The 14,764-nt window shown below is 40.8% G+C and overlaps 1 protein-coding gene across 1 annotated transcript in view; it reads left to right on the forward strand.

The window, feature by feature from the left end:
* The window catches only part of shc3 (SHC (Src homology 2 domain containing) transforming protein 3), a 212,357-nt gene that overhangs the window by 5,757 nt on the left and 191,836 nt on the right, over nucleotides 1-14,764 (forward strand). The window lies entirely within an intron of this gene.

The raw sequence follows: 14,764 nt of genomic DNA on the forward strand, positions 1-14,764 counted from the left end.
GGTGAGCTGCTCACTGCATTATTTCTGGTCTCTGACCTGCTCTTGTAGCCACAGTATTTATATGGTGAGTCCATTTCAGTTTCTGGTCAATGGTAACCCCCAGGATGTTGTTACTAGGCGGTTCTATGATGGTAATGTCATTGAATATCAAGGTAAGGTTTTTGAATTGGCAATGACTTTCTCCAATAAGAGACACTGAGGGTGATGGATGATCAAGAGTAGACTAATGAAATGGCATTTGTTGGGTTAGGTTCATTCTGCTTTCTGTGTAGGTAATAGACCTGGGCAATTTTCCACATTGTCAGGTCAATGCCAGCATTGAAGCTGTACTGGAACATCTTGGTTAGGGATGCGGCAAGTTTTGAAGCACAAGTCTCAGTACTGTTGCTGGAATGTTGTCAGGTCCCCATAGCCTTCAACTATTTCTTGATACCACGTGAAATAACTCCACAGAGGCCAATATCCCATCCCAAGTCACCCTTTATTTACAGTGCATAGTACTTGACACTGGTCCGGCTTCCTCAGAGCCAGCTCTCAGCGTGAACAGACACTCTGAAACCCTGGTTATTTCTGTCAGCCAGGGCTCCCTGATTGGACCAGGCTAACCTCATTGCAGTCACTACAGAGTGAATTGATTTGGCCGAAGACAGGTATCTCTATGATATTGGAAATCTTTGGAGGAGGCTGCACAATATCATTCGTTTGGCACTTCTGGCTACAGATTGTTGCAAATGCTTCAGCCTTATCTTTTGCACTGATTTGAGCTCCCTCATCATTCAGATTGGGGATATTTGTGGAGTCTCATCCTCCATGGAGGTTTTAATTGTCTACTGCCATTCACGACTGGATATGGCAGGACTACAGAGTTGAGATCTGATCTGTAGGTTGTGGGATTGCTTAGCTCTGTCTATCACTTGCTGTTGGCATGTATGTAGTTCTGTTTGGTAGCTTCGCCAGGTTGACACCTCAGTTTTAGGTGTGCCTAGTGTTGCTACTGGCATGCCCTCCTGCACTCTTCTTTGAACTAGAATTGATTGCTTCACTTAATGGTAATGATAGAATGGGAGATGTGCCAGGCCGTGAGGTTGAAGTTCATTTTTCAGTATAAATTTACTGCTGTTGATGGCCTAGTCTTGAAATATTAGATCTGCTTGAAGTCTATCCCATTTAACATGGTGGTGGTGCCACATACAATGGAGGGTATCCATTAATGTGAAAACAAATCTTCACAAGGACTGTGTGGTGTTCACTCTTAACACTATTATAATAGAAAGATGCATGTGCAGCAGGCAGATTGGTGACAGTGAGATTAAGTATGTTTTACCCTTTTGTTGGTTTGTTCACTACCTGCTGCAGATTCAGAGTAGCAACTGTGACCTTCTTGAATCAATGGCTTGGTCAGTTGTGATGCTGCCTAGCCACTCATGATGGACAATGTAGTCCCCCGCCCAGAGTACAATCTGCACCCTTGCTACTCTCGGAGCTTTCTCCACGTGGTGGCCATCATGGAAGAGTACTGATTCATCAACCAAGAGGAGCAGTACGGGGTAATCTAGCCCATATTTGGCCTGATTCAGTGTGATTTAATGGGATCCAGAGTCAGTGTTGAGGACCCACAAGGCAACTTCCTCCCAACTGAATGTTACTGTGCCACTACCTCTTTTAGCATGTCCTGCAGGTGTGGGCATATCAACAGATGGTTGCCTGGGTCACTGTTTGTAAGGTATGATTCCATGAGTATGACCATGTTAGGCTGTTACTTGACAGATCTGTGAAACAGCTGCACCGGTTTTGACTCTAGCCGTCAGATATTGGTAAGGATGACTTGGCAAGATCAACAGGGCTGTATTTATCATCATTGTTGCCTATGTTGATACCCGGTGATCCATCCCATTTCATCCCTTTTGAGACTTTCTAGCGGTTAGATATCCTTTGAGTGGCTTGCTGTGTCATTTCAGGGGCCAATTAAGAGTCAATCACATTGTTGTGAGTTTGGAGTTACATGTAGGCCATACCAGGTAAGGACCACAGATTTCCTTTCCTAAAAGACCACAGTGAACCAGATGGGTTTTACCAATTGACAATGATTTTTTAGTCGTCATTAGACTTTTAATTTCAGATTTATCTTGTGTTTAATTTCCACCATCTGCTATCATATGATTTGAACCTTGCTCCCTAGAATATTACCTAGATCTCTGACTTACTATTCCAGCAACAATATCACTATGCTATTGATAATTTTTAAAAAAAATCAGAGCACTTTTAACTAATTAAAGTTTGAAATAAAAATATCACCTCTTCTCACACCACCCATTTAATATTTTAGATGTTTTCCCAACTAAGTTATCTGAGTCAGATTTCAACTTTACTATCATTTTACTATTCTTAATAAAAACTGAAAGAACTGCGGATGCTGTAAATCAGGAACAAAAACAGAAGTTGCTGGAAAAGCTCAGCAGGTCTGGCAGCATCTGTGGAGAAAAGTCAGAGTTAATGTTTTGGGTCCTGTGACGCAGTCTGAGGAAGGGTCACCAGACCTGAAATATTAACTCTGATTCCTCTTTACAGATGCTGCCAGAACAGCTGAGCTTTTCCAGCAACTTCTGACTTTACTAATCTTGGCCTATTGTGGAATGCGTAATACTATTTTGCATTGCTTTGCTTTGTCTGATTTATGTCAATGTTTTGTTTCATTTGACTGCATATTGGTAGTTGATTAATTATGTAAGGTTTTTGTAAGAATAGCTGTTTGAAGCAACAGGCAGTTTTTTTTTAAAGCCCTGCTTTTCTGTGTGTATGCTTCATGGTGCATTGTACTGGGGTCTGTACTCCTTTCTTATGACTTAATCTTGATATTTGAGCAATCTATTGAGCATACATTAATTGTGTTCATTACCAATCTTGCTCTGATAAGACTAATATGTTCCAGCTCTCTGCTGGCCAAATGTGCCTTGTCTACTAATTTCTCTGTTCAACTAACTACAGGACACATTATAATTGCCTTGCTGCTCAAATGGAATGTTCTGTTTTGATTTCCCAGTTGATCTAAAGGATATGTGTTTGCTGAATTTCTTGCGGAAATTACATTCATATTGGCTGGATTGGAAAAATATAATTGATCTCCTTGGTAGTTTTGGATGTGTGTACTTGATCATTTCTGCTGATACCTGGATCCTTTTTGGCATTAGTAAAAACATACAAATTCCTATATTAATATTGTATTTGACCAGTAATAACAAGCAATCCCTATCAGTTATCTACATCAGATAGGATGTGAGATGAGTAGAAACCAAGTGGATGAAAGCTTAGGGAGCCATCTCTCTTTGGGCAAGCGAGCTCTGTTCTGCTTTCATGCAAAAGCAAGCCTGAAGTGACAAATTACGTGATTTTATGGCTCTTGTGGTGGAGTGGTAGTGTCTCGTGGAGTCATAGAGCTGTATAGGATGGAAACCGACCCTTCGGACCAACTTGTCCATGCCGCCCAGATATCCTAAATTAATCTAGTCCCATTTGCCAGCATTTGGCTCGTATCCCTCTAAACCCTTCCTATTTGTATACCCATCCAGATGCCTTTTAAATGTTGTATTTATTGCTAGTCCAGAAGGCTTGGGTTCAAGTCCACCCTGCTTCAGAAGTGTTGAATAACATCTCTGACCAAGTTGATTAGAAAATTTCTACTCCATTGACCACTTAGGAATATCATGCCTCAATTATATATATGACATATCTCAAAATAGTATTTTCTAAAATAAAAATATCATTTGCATTTGACTTGACCTACTAATTGTAGTAATTTTCCAGAAAGTGTACAGTGCAACTCTTTATCTCCAGTTTCAATTACAAACATCAGCGATGTTGTGGTTGGTTGGGGTTGGGAACTGGTGGGCTGAATCACATGCTTCCTCACAAAAAATCGCAAATTTTATCCTTCATTTTAAAACTGCATTTAATGGAAGTGATTAATACTGGTTAATCTTTTGAGGAGTAATGAAAAATTGTGGCAAATGTCACACAATGACATTTATTGAAGAGAGAAGGACATAGATGGAGTTTTCACCACTAATGTGGCAAGAATACAGTGACAAAATAAGCAAGTGTGAAAAAATTCAGATTGTTGACCTCCAGTGGCTCAGTGGTTAGCACTGCTGCCTCAAAGCTCCAGGGACCCACGTTCGATTTCACCCTTGGGCGACTGTCTGTGTGGAGTTTGCACATTCTCCCCATGTCTGCGTGGGTTTCCACTGGGTGCTCTGGTTTCCTCCCATAGTCCAAAGATGTGCAGGTTAGGTGGATTGGCCATGCTAAATTGCCTATTGTGTCCAGGGATGTGTAAGTTAGGTGAACTAACCATGGGAAATGCCGGGTTACAGGGATAGGGTAGGGGTATGATTCTAGGTGGGATGCTGTTCGGAGGATCAATGTGGACTTGTTGGGCCGAATGGCCGTTTCTGCACTGTTGGGGATTCCATGATTCTAAGAAGAGTTTGAACGATTTTTCTGCTCAAGCCTTTAATAGTGACCTCAGAATCTTGTCTTTCAGTGGTGACTACATTTTTTCATTGACATTCAAAATTATTCCTTTATGGCAGACCTGCCTATCCTACTAGCCATTGAGAAGATGGCAGTAAGCTACCTTTGTGAACCTCTGCAATCCATCTGCTATAGGTAGAATCAAATTGCCATTGGGAAGGGAATTCCAGGATTTTGACCCAGCAACAGTGTAGGAAAAGCAATATATTTTCAAGTCTGAATAGCGAATAGCTCAAGGGGGAAACTTGCAGGAGATAGTATCTGCTGCCCTTTTCTTCTACATGGTAGTGTTCATGGATTTGGAAGGTTTTATCCGAGGAGCCTTAGTGAATTATTTCTGCTCTGCATCTGGTAGATTGTCCATACTGCTGCTGCTGGATGTCTGTGGTGAAGGGAGTGGATGCTCGTAGATGTGATGCCAATTGAGTGGACTGTTTTAACCTGGTTTGTGTGAAGCTTCTTGTGTTGTTGCAGCTTCACTCATCCAGTCAAATGGGAAGTATCCATCACACTCCTGATTCATGCTTTGGAGACGGTGAACAGGCTTTGTGAAGTCAGATTGTGAGTTACTCATTTCCTAGCTTCTGACATGCTCTTGTAGCCATTGTATTTAAATGGCTCAACAAAAACTGAAAGAACTGCTGATGCTGGAAATCAGAAACAGAAATTGCTGGAAAAGCTCAGCAGGTCTGGCAGCATCTGTGGAGAGAAAGGGTCCAGTGACCCTCAGAACCAAAGTTCTGAGGAAGACTCACTGGACTTAAAACATTAACTCTGATTTCTCTGCACAGATGCTGTTAGACCTGCTGGCTAGTCCAGTTGAATTTCTGACCAATGCTAACCCCCAGGATGTTGATAGTGGGAAATTTAGTAATGATAGTGCCATTGAATGTCGAGGGGAAATGCTTAGTTTCTCAATTGTTGGAGGTATTCATTGCGCAAATGCTACTTGTCATATGTCAGTCTGAACTTGGTTATTATCCAGGTCTTGCTGTTTTTGGACATGGATATCTTCAGCATGTGAGGAGCCGTAAAAGGTGCTGAACTTTTGCAATCATCAATAATCATCCCCACTTCTAACCTTATGATGGAGGGAAGGTCATCGATGAAGCCAAGGAAGATGGTTGGACCTATGACTCTACCCTGAAGAAGACCTGCAGAGATGGCCTAGAGCTGAGATGACTGACCTCCCAAAAACCTCCTATCTTCCTTTGTAAAATGTGAATCCAAGTATCAGAGAGTTTTCCCCAATACCCATTAACTTTAGTTTTTCTCATGCTCCTTCATGCTGCCCTTGGTCAAGTGCAGTTTTGATGACGAGCAGTCTCACCTCTGGAATTCAGCTCTTTAGTTCAAGTTTGAATCAAAGCTGTAATGAGGTCAGGAGCTGAGTGGTCCTGGTAGAACTCAAAATCAGTGTCAGTGAGCAATTTATTAATAAGCAAGTGCTGTTTGATAGCACTATTGATGTCACCTTCCATCACTTTACTGATGGAGTAGACTGATGGAAGGGTAGTTGTCCAGGTTGGAATTGTTTTATTTGTTCTTGTGTGCAGGATACAGATAGGCAATTTTCCACATTATTGGATAGATTCCAGTGTTGTTACTGTATTGGAACACCTTGACTAGGGGAGCAGCAAGTTCTAGAGCACAGATCCTCAATATTATTAGAGTCATAGAGAGATACAGCATGGAAACAGACCCTTCAGTCCAACTCCTCCATGTCGACCAGATATCATAGATAAATCTAGTCCCATTTGCCAGCATTTAGGTCATATCTGTCTAAATCCCTCCTATTAATATAGCCATCCAGATGCCTTTTCAAAGTTGTAACTGTGCCAGCCTTCATCACTTCCTCTGGCAGCCCATTCCATACATGCACCACCGTCTGCGTGAAAAGGTTGCCCCTTATGTCACTTTTATATCTTTCCCCTCTCACCTTAAACCTATGCCCTCCAGTCTTGGACTCCCCAACCCCAGGTAAAAGACCTTGCCTACTTACCCTGTCCATGCCCCTCATGATTTTATAAACCTCTATAAGATCATCCCTCAGCCTCTGACACTCCAGAGAAAATAGCCCCAGCCTATTCAGTCTCTCCCTATTGCTCAAACCCTCCAAACTTGGCAACATCCTCATAAATCTTTCCTGAATGCTCTCTAGTTTCACAACATCCTTCCTATAGCAAGGAGACCAGAATTGCACACAATACGCCAAAAGTGGCCTAACCAATGCCCTGTATAGCCGCAACGTGACCTCCCAACTCCTATACACAATGCACTGATCAATGAAGGCAAGCAGGCCAAACACCTTCTTCACTATCCTATCTACCTGCGACTCCACTTTCAAGGAACTATGAACCTGCACTCCAAGGTCTCTTTGTTCAGCAACACTCCCCAGGACCTTACCATTAAGTGTATAAGTCCTGCCCTGATTTGTCTATTATTATTATTATTACTTTCCCCATCACCTACCCCATCTTTCGCATATATACCAACCTTTTCCTAGCTACAATCAGTTCTGAAGAAGGGTCACTGGACCTGATACGTTAATTCTGCTTTCTCTGCACAGATGCTGCTAGGCCTGCTGAGTTTTTCCAGCAATTTCTGTTTTTGTTTCTGATTTCCAGCATTTACGGTTCTTTGTTTAGTTATTAATGGAATATTTGGGGGCCCAATGCTTTACAGCACCTCTAGCTGTTTCTTGATATCACGTTGAGTTGCATTGGCTGTAGATTGGCATCTTTGATGCTGAGGATGAGATGGATCACCCGTTCTGCAATTCTGGCTGAAATTTGTTGCAAGTGCTTTAGCCTTAACTTTTGCATTGATGTACAGGGCTGTCCATCATTGAGGATGGGGATATATGTACCTTCTCCACCAGTGAGTTATTCAGTTGTCCAACAGCATTCACGATTCGATGTGGTAGGACTGCAGAGTTTAGATCTGATTTGTTAGTTGTGGTATCGCCTTGCCCTGTCTGTTCACTTGCTGCTTGTGCTGTTTGACACACAAGTTAGCCTGATGCACTTCTATCATACGATCTGCCAGTAAAGCATATAAGACAACACTTTTCACTGTACCTTGGTACACATGACAGTAATAAATCAAATCATTATCAAATCAGCAAGTAGTCCTCTGTTGTAGCTTCACCAGTTTGACACCTTGTATTTAGGCATACCCTTGTACTGCTCCTGGCATGCCCTGCTGCACTTTTCGTTGAATTTAGTTGTTCCCCAAACTTGATAGTAATGATTGTTTAGGAGATATGCTGGGCCATGAGGTCACAGATTGTATTTCAGACAATTCTGCTGCTGTTGGTAGCCCACAGTGCCTTAATATGTGATATCTGTTCAAAATCTATCCCATTTAGCACAGTGATAATGCCACATAACATGATGGAAGTTATTTTTAAATGAAAGTTGAGACTTAGCCTCCACAAGGACTAGATGGTGGTTACTCCTATTGATGCTGTCATGGACAAATACATCTGCGTCAGGCAGTTTGGTAAGGATGAAGTCAAGTATATTTTTCTCTCTTGGTTCCTTCGGAATATTCTGTGGACCCAGTATAGCAGCAGTGCTCTTTAGGACTTGACCAGCTTGGTAAGAAGTGGCACTCCACAGCTACTCTTGGTGGTGGATGTTGAGATCACCAATTGAGTACATTCCGTTCCCTTGCTACCGTCAGTACTTCCTTCAAATTGTGTTCAACATGAAGGAGTACTGATTCATCAGCTGAGGTGGACTAGCAGGAGGATTCCTGCCCATGTATGACTTGATGCTAAGAGATGTCTTGGAATCCGGTGTGTCAATGTCGAGGACATCCAGTGCAATTCCCTCCTGACACTATGCCACTGTGTGGTCACCTCAGCCGGATCTGTTCAGCTGGTTGAATAGCATATACCAAGGATGGTGATAATTGTGTCTGGGACGTTTGTGTGTAAGGTATTCTGTTGCCTGACTAGTCTGTGTGACAATTTTTGACACTAGCTCCCAAATGTAGGTTAGGAGGACATCATTGGGTCAACAGGACTGAATTTGCTGTCGTCATTTCCGGGACCTGGGTTGATGCCAGGTTAAATTCATTTCTTGAGACTTAATCTTAAGAGATTTTCACAGCTGAGTATCTTACTAGTCTATTTCAGAGGGCAATTAAGAGTCAGTCACAATGTTGTGGGTATGGAGTCACGTGCAGACCAGACCTGGTAAGGGCAGCTGTTTTCATTCCCTAAAGGACATTAGTAAACCATATGGTTTCTTCCAACAATTGCCGGTGTTTTCACGTTCTTCACCTTAAACTCTATCTCTTTCCTTGTCCAGGGAGCTCTAGATTAGTTTGCCCTGTCTTTCTCTGTCATGGAAATCCACTTTTACTGTACTTGAACAATCAATACCTTAAAAAGTAGTCCATTGATCAGTTACAGTTTTGCTTGCTAATCTTTGATTTCAGTTTATGTAGTAAATGATGAAGATGACAATAACAGACTTCAGGAGAACATTGAAGCCCTGAAGAAATCAGCAGGCAGGTGGCAGATTAATGTAGCAAATGCTAGGCAATAGATTTCATGATGAAGAATGAGGAGAGACAATATGAACTAAATGGTACAATTTTTGACAAAACTACAAGAATAGAGACATTGGAATGTAAGTATACACAAATCATTGTAGGGGCAGGACAAATAAGGAAGGCTGTTAAGTTAATTTTATTATTTTTGGCACAGCTAGGTTACTAAGAAGTTATGTTAACCTTCATGAAATAATAGTTAGGCCTCAGCTGAAATATTGTGTTCAATTCTTGCACAATTTATCAAGAATGTCAAAAGCTTAGAAAGAATACACAAGACATTTACTTTAATGGTACTAAGTCCATATGCATTAAGAAATTTGGAGGAAATTGATTTGCCTTGGATTGTTCTTCTTACATCAGAGTAGGTTGAATGGAGATTAGGAGCAGATGTTGATATAATGGTTATACTGCTGGATTTATAATCCAGAGGCGAGATTAATGCTCTGAGGAAATTGCTTCAAATTCCACTATGGCAGCTGGTGGAATTTAAATTTAATTAATGAAATCTGGAATTAAAGGTTAGTGACAGTGATGGTGACCATGAAGCTATCATTTATGTTGTAGCAACCCATCCGGTTCATTAATGTCCTTAAAGGATGAACATCTTCCATCCTTAGCTGGTCTGCATACGTACGATATCCAGATTCACAATAATGCTGTTCACTCTGGACTGCTGTCTAATTTGGCCTATCTTACATCCCTTGAAAGAGCGTTAAAAGAAAATAATAGAGATATTCAAAATTGTAGATGATTTTGATAAATTAAAATGAAATTGGTTCCAATGACAGAGGGTCAGCATTTAAGTAGTACAGATTTAAAGTAATTTGCAAAAGAATCAGAGACCATATAGGGAAAATTTCCTATGTAATGAATCCCTGTGATCTGGAATACACTGCCTGAAAAGGGAGATTAAAACAAATTCAATTGTGACATTAAGAAGAGAATTCAATAAATACTTGAAAAGAAAACAATTGCAGTGATCATGGGAAGAAAACAGGGAGTTGGACTTAATTGGATAGCTCAATCAAAGAGCTTGTACAGACATAGTGGACTGAATGACCTCTTTCCATGTTGTATTGTTCTGTGGAAAGAAGTATGTGTTGGGGTCTCCAGGAGTTGGTATAATGAACATTACTGTTCTTGTGACTGAATGATTTGGACCTCAGTATGGGAAGTATTGTTTTGAAGTTTGTGAATGATACAAAACTTGTAAATAATGAACAGGAGAGTAACAGTGCAATCGGCTCAGTTTTCATCACATTGATGGAAATTAGAAATTGGAATTTTCCTGAAGTTGTGAACCAACCTCCATTGCCAGTACATAGGATTTTTCATTATCTGGTAGGTGGACTAGGCTGGCCTGGAGTTAGACCTAAGGAGGAAATGGAAGTGCCCAAGTTTAAAGATCAACTTCTGTTCCTACACAATGCTTCACATCTAATGAGGGCCTCTTCATCCTTATCACTTTTATTCCTTACTCTCCCTTTGTCTTGCCTCAACACCTCTCAAGACCTCACCTCCCTTAGTGCATTCACCTCCACCTGCTTCAATCACCTTTATCCCCTAGCCCCACACTACACCCCCCCAACTCACTCACCTAATATCCAATTGATAAGTAAATCACAAGTGGTATAATAACACTGTGAAGTCATAGGCATTATCCTCTTTAAAAGTTTCTATCTATTAAAATAAAGAAATTCCCACAGCAGCTGTGTAAACAAACTTTGCAGTACAGGAACCAGCGGTGCCTTTGAAGGCAGTCAGTAGTTCATACATCTACCAAAACTTTCAAACAGCCAAAGAGATGGCTGAACTGCCAAGAATGAAGGACAGCAATGGGAGAAATTAAAATAGCTTTGGATCTCACACTGGATCAGTTTTTGTGCCATGCAGACTAATAAATTATTAGTGAATAATCTTGCGTTTTCTCCAGTTTTACAAAGTTGTTTTTCATTTGACAGTTTACCAATTGTCAGAAGTATAATTTAATGGTCATTTTTCTTTTCTATTTGCAACATTATTAGCATTAACTTTAGGAAACACAGGTGTAATTCAGGCACTTTGATCTGTAAAAGAGGTGACAGGACGTTTACTCGTCTTATACTCTTCTCACCTCCAATCCATGGGTCGACACCTTCACTCTGCATGTGTGATAGAAATATTCCCTAAATATCCCTCTTAAAAATTGCTTCCTGAAATGCATACTTATAGAGTGGTGGCTTCAAATCAGCAATGTGTTGGTTCAAAGATGGACAAAAGAGCTGAATTCCAGAGGTGAGGTGAGCATACCAGCACTTGACATCAAGATAGTGTTTCAACAAGTGTGTCATCAAGGAATCCTAGCAAAATTGGAATCTAAGGGTATTGGGGGCAAACTCTCTGCTGGTTGGAGTCAAACCTGGCACATAATAAGATGGTTGTGGTTGTTTGAGGTCAGTCATCTGTGCTCCACTACCTCTTGCAGGAGTTGCTCAGGGTAGTATCCTAGGGCAAAACATTCACCTGCTTCAACAATGATCTTCTCTCCATCATAAGATCAGAAGTGGTGTTCATTGATGATTGTACAGTGTTCAGCGCTACTCATGACTCCCTATATACTGAAGCAGCCTATGTTAAATGCAGCAAGACTTGGACAATATCCAGGCTCCGGCTGACAAGTGACAAGTAACATTTGCACTACTCAAATGCCAGACAATGACCATCACCAATAAGCGACAATCTAACCATTGCCCCTTGACATTCAAGGGTGTTACCATCAATAAAGCCCTTTAACAATATCAACATCCTGGGGGTTACCATCGATGAGAACCTCAACTGGAATCACCATATAAATACCATGCCTATAACAGCTGATCAGAGGCTAGGAATATTGCAGTGAGTAACTTGCCTCCTAACTCCCCAAAGCCTGTTCACCATGTACAAAGCACAAGTCAGGTGTGTGTTGGAATAGTTCCGACTTATCGGGATGAGTGCAGCTGAAACAACACTCAAAAAACTTGACACCGCCCAGGACAAAGCAGCCTACTTAATGCACCACATCCACAGCATCCACTCACTCTATCACAGCAGTATATACTACAGTGAACTTTTTATTAACTGGTACCTATGGGACCAGGAGCAAATATTCCAGTTATCAAGAGGGCCACATAATCCAAGTAAAAATACACACGAAGTAATAGAAACATAATGCAGGGGATATACCCATCAATGTTACACTTCATTTACAGCATAAATCACTAAATAATAATGGGACTTTGCCTCACCAGCAGAGAGCCTTCTCACTCGCACCCTCAACTGGCTACTCCAACAGTTAAAATTGTGGTATTTTAAGATATATTTCTGCCAGCTTATCAATGTTCATAAGGTGCCAGGTAAAACAAAGTTTGCTGTATCTACAAGATTCACTGCAGAAATTCACCACAGATCTTTAGACAGTACTTTCCAAACCTGTGGCACTTCTGTCTAGAAGGACAAGGGTAGCAGATAGATGGGAACAGCACCACCTGCAAGTTCCCATCCAAGCTGGTCACCATTCCGAGTTGGAAATTGAGTTCCTTCAATTGTCGCTGCGTCAAAATCCTGGAATTCCATCCTGAAAGGTATTGTGTGTCTACCTATAGCACATGGACCACATGCAGCAGGTCAAGAAGGCAACTCACCAGCACCTACTCAAAGTCATTTAGGGATGGGCAGTAATGGCTGGCCAGCCAGTGATTCCCACATCCTACGAGTAAATAGAAATAATCTTACATATCAATAGGGTAGTGCTGTGGCAATCAAGTCATACTATTCCCAAAATTCTTGGAAAAATGTAAGAAATGATTGTTGTACACATGTTCCCAGATTTGTCTGATTTTCAGACTTGGGTTGGCAAAAATCACATACTAGGTTTCTGTACTTAACAGGAGTTATTATTTATTATAAATGTACGGACTCAAACTGCAGGTAAACAATTTTGAACTGTCATCATATAACACAAGTAGTTAAAGCTCTAATCCCTTAAACTCCTCCTTAACCATGCCACATGCATGTATACACACACAATCTGACACAGACAGGTTAAGACATCGGTGCAATGGATGAGGGAAAACTGTGAAAGCAGCTCAGTGGTCTCTTTACAGGATCTGCTGAAATTATTTTTGTGCTGATTAGGACACTGCTTTTGGTTCTTCCTTCTCTGGATGCTTATACTGGTTTGCAGGAAGCAAAGGGTGACTGGTTCACACTTCTAGAAAGGTTTCTGACTTAATAATTTAAAGTCAAAACTTGCAGCAATTACTGTCTTCAATCAAAAATATAGAAAAATGAAGGACGCAATGTTTACAATATGCAGAAACATAATTTTTTGGAACCTGAAAATGTTGGGATATCTTAAACTTTATACATTGTGATCTATGAATTTCTTTTTATTCATTCATGGGATGAGGGCATCATTGGCTAGGGCAGCATTTATTGCCCATCCCTAATTACCCAGAGGGCAGTTAAGAGTCAACCATATTGCTGTTGGTCAAATGTAGGCCAGACTAGGTAAGGATGGCAGTTTCCTTCCCTGAAGGACATTAGTGAACCCAACAATTGGTTTTTCTGACAATTGGCAATGGTTTCATGATGATCATTAAACTCCTAATTCCAGATTTTTATTGAACTCAAATTCCACCATCTGTTGTGGCAGGATTTGAACCGGGTTCGCAGAACATTACCTGGGTCTCTGGATTAACAGTCCAGCAATAATACCACTAGGCCATTGACTCTTCTGTAAATAACTTACATATGCCTGTTAGAGGTTATAAAATCATTTCACTGTCTCTTTAATTCAACTTGAAATGGAACAATAAAAAGGATATGCTACTTGCTATTAGTTCTGCCTGACAATAATCCTGTGCGACCTAGTTACCAGGGGGACAGAGGGCTCAGATGAAGCCTTATTGAAAGTGAGGTGCCAGTTAACATCAGGATACAAAGGACAGATAATCTGGCTGTGCCAATGGCAAAACTGCAGACTTTTGGGCAGTCCGACTAAAAGTTTCTGGACAGAGAAAGAAGCAGAGATAAGCAGCAATATTGTGGAAAACGGAGAAAATGATGGGACTCCCTTAGATACCAGGCAGAATGCAAGTTAGTGGTTGTTCTGTATTTGAAGAGACAGAATCTGCAGAGATTTAAGATCAGCAAATGGTGAGGAGAAGGAATCGTCGAAATGGATTCTCCAAAGACTGAAGGTGACAACTTTCACCTTGTAACTCAGTGAAAGTGGAGATGCAAGTCTGTTGAGAACTGGGAATGACTTGATTCTTCTAAAGAGAACAATTATGTGAAGAGATTTACAATGCATAAATAAGAAGTGAAATTATGCGGTGTGTGAAGAAATTAATAAGGCATGTCTTTTCTGATGTTCAGAATGCTAGTTGCCTACAAAAAAGTTGATTTTGGCTAATTTCTTAAACTGAGTCTTAAGGCTTGAAATCTTGTGTGATTCATTTAAGTTAATCACTGGGAATTCAAATTTCTTTTTAAGAGTTAGTGATTTCTAGCGGAACATAACTTATTTGAATGTTTTGATTTATTGTAATCACATGTACTTAAGTACAGTGAAAAGTTTTGTTTTGCGAACAGTACAGGCAGATCATAGCAAACAGGGACATAGAGATCATAAGGTGCTTAGACAGAG

Source organism: Rhincodon typus, chromosome 3, assembly GCF_021869965.1.
Source record: "Rhincodon typus isolate 14 chromosome 3, sRhiTyp1.1, whole genome shotgun sequence".
In the NCBI taxonomy this organism is placed as follows: Eukaryota; Metazoa; Chordata; class Chondrichthyes; order Orectolobiformes; family Rhincodontidae; genus Rhincodon; species Rhincodon typus.